The sequence below is a fragment of the Lissotriton vulgaris genome, chromosome 1_1, assembly GCF_964263255.1.
Source record: "Lissotriton vulgaris chromosome 1_1, aLisVul1.2, whole genome shotgun sequence".
Taxonomy (NCBI): Eukaryota; Metazoa; Chordata; class Amphibia; order Caudata; family Salamandridae; genus Lissotriton; species Lissotriton vulgaris.
In genome coordinates this window covers 73,064,040-73,067,011 of record NC_141685.1, presented here as the reverse complement: position 1 = coordinate 73,067,011, position 2,972 = coordinate 73,064,040, and the positions used below count along the sequence as shown (strand labels likewise).

General features: G+C 43.9%; 1 long non-coding RNA gene across 1 annotated transcript; it reads left to right on the top strand.

The window, feature by feature from the left end:
• The first annotated feature begins 734 nt into the window (after positions 1-734).
• Positions 735-1,280, top strand: LOC147737363 (uncharacterized). The gene is made up of 3 exons (XR_015296660.1): positions 735-807; positions 1,054-1,155; positions 1,240-1,280. It is a non-coding gene; the product is annotated as an uncharacterized LOC147737363 (long non-coding RNA).
• Positions 1,281-2,972: the final 1,692 nt, after the last annotated feature.

The window sequence follows — 2,972 nt, the reverse complement described above, 5'->3', positions numbered from 1 at the left end:
GCCCCACTCGGATGTGCTGCTGTCCTTTTTCCAGCTCTTCACTCCATGCAGGGCTGGGTTACATGTCGCTACCTCTTGCAAACACGCAGGTGTTTGTAATTATGTACCATGTGACCGGCGCGCCGGTTTTTAAAAACCGGATCCGATCTGACAGACCCTGTTCGATCGAATCCGTCACGGGCCATTGCTACAAGACGAAGCTTGGAGGTAAGTGCCAACTTCAAAATGCTTTTGATCAACCTCGTTCTGCCATGTCAGTTTCCTTTGGCACTTCCCGGTCGGCGGACTCTATGTGCCCGCTTTGAATGTCTTTTTAGCTTACTTTAAAAATCCCCCGTTTTTTCCTTTAATGTGAATGTGCACTTTGCACTTGTAATGACTTTTCCGTTGTGCGCTAATCTTTTAGGCCGGCAGCATTCGTATTTGGAATGCGTTCGCCTCTTAAAACACTTCCGATGTGTATTTGGTACATCGGAAGTATATTTAAATTTTCTGGTGTGTGCTGCCCCGGGGGAAGCAGGGTAGTATTTACTTTGCATATATACATGTTACGCTGGGCAGCTTAATAATCTCACAGATGTTACCAATGGGCACTTGTAAGACACATGTTTTTGATATTAGATTGCTAGGGATTAATATTATAGTTTGTCTACTGTCAAAGGTAGACACGCGTTTTTTTCACCTTGATTGTTCATGGGTGTAATTTATATGTCTTTGATTCTTATTTTCTACTGCAGCACGTGTGGTAGCAGCTTACTAAGGACTGCACATACGTCGCCCTACGTACAGTCTACTCTAAATACTAATGTGAGTTATTTCTGATATTCTTTTTTATTGAGACCCTCCCCTGCTCCCCTCCACCGCCCCCCCCTCTTACTATCTTTTCCTTCCACCATCTTACCACTCACGTCAAACCCCCCCCCCCCCCCCCCCAGTCACTGTATGTACAAAATAGGATCAGTACTAACTTAGTTGCTGATATTTCGGTTTTGGTCTATACTATCTGCAAGTCGCGATATTCACGACACTTCTCTAATTTTATTATCTTTTGAGATTCAATTGAGATACTACCCTTCATGCAACTGATGTTATCAACTTGACGGCCCGTGACGTTTGCTTACATCTCTATTCCTAATATTGGAATCTTTGTATTAGGTGAGAAGATTAGGAATTTCAGTACACCTATTCTGCTTATTTAAATTTTTCATATTTTATATATCTTGTCCTCTGTTATTTCAGCATCTCTACCACTTCATTGGCCAGCTTTCTTGTCAACTTCATTGTGTCACATCAAGACTAACCAGTATCTTTGGTGAGAAATATATTGTATATATTCTCGAACAATTGGGCCCAGTATATGGCGCGTGTTTGTGTGTTTTTTAGCATTGGTGATCATTTCCTATTTTGCATAGTTCCATCTAAAGGGATTTTCATTTCCTACCTTTTTTCTATTCCAGTATCTTTCCCCGCCCCTTCTTGACCTCCGCTCGATTTTTACTCTTTTTATTGACTTATCTTTCTTTCAACCCTTGATATATGGTTGTATACTATTTCGCATAGCAAATGTGATTACTGTATTTACCATGTTGCACTACCTTTTTTGTATGGATATTTCAAATTTGGGTAACATGCTCTCCAGAAAATAGGATTGCTATTGTGATCTTTTTAGGTGTTGTGTCATCTCTTCTCTCGGAAGCTTGATCTGATGCTTTTAATTTTGTATGTCTCGTTGTTGTAATTGTTTAATTTGAGTATTTGTCATTAATATATGTGTATCATTTCACGTTGTTTTCAGCCCTGACGAAGCTCCCACGGTTGGGGAGCGAAACGCGTTGGCTGTCCTGTGCACTTTGAAAATATGAAAAAAGAAAAAGAAAAATATATTTTTTGATACAACTTTGGTCCTGTTTTACTTCGTGCTTGGTGCTGCCTCCATTCTTCTCCAAAGTTTCAATCTGGAATTCCAGTGGGACTGAACCGCAGCAGGTCCTGGAGGTTGTCAGCACAACAAAACGGAACACTTTGAGGGACGCTGGAAAATAGAGGTGCTGGTTGTTTGATCCGCTGTGGAATATTTCTCTTTGGATAGCACAAATTTGTCTAAAGGACGGTACTCTCACAACAGACCCCGAACGTATTGTCGAACAGTTAGCTACGCATTTTGAAACAATATACTCACTGCAGGCGGTAACCACAATAGAGGACAATACACATTTCTTGCAAGACATTCGGATGCCTACGCTTTCCCCGGAAGCCAGGGAAGACCTAGATGCTGACCTCTCGTCGGAAGAATTGGGGCGGGCACTGGCGGCACTCAACACAGGGAAAGCAATGGGTCCAAACGGGCTACCAGTAGAGCTGTACAAAAAAGTGGCGGGTCTGATCACACCTCACTTACTTAACATGTACAATGACTGCCTGGAGGATGGCAGGCTGCCATGGGATCAGCGAATAGCCACAATTGTGGCAGTGCACAAACCGGGCAAACCTGCGCATTTGGCAGCCTCTTACCACCCAATATCGCTAATGAATGCGGAAGCCAAAATACTGGCCAAAGCGTTGGCACTCTGACTACAGCCACACCTGAAGGACTTGGTTCACCCGGACCAATAAGGGTTCATGCCGGGACGTAACACCTCCCTTAATCTACGGAGGGTGCATGCCGTTATAGCCCGTACACCAGAGATACAGAAAGATGCAGCCATCCTTTCCTCGGACGCCACTTTGGCCTTCAATTTAGTGGAATGGCCGTTCCTCTTTGCGGTACTTCGGAAGCTGGGACTTGGCCCGAAATTCTGTGCATTGATACAACTTTTATATACGGAACCCCTCGCGCAAGTAGTAGCAAACGGAAGAATATCAAGAGAATTCAAACTAGGAAGGGGTACCAGGCAGGGATGTCCGCTGTTGCCGATGCTATTCGCCCTAGTGCTGGTACCACTTGCTGCATGGATCAGGCAGGACGTCTCCAT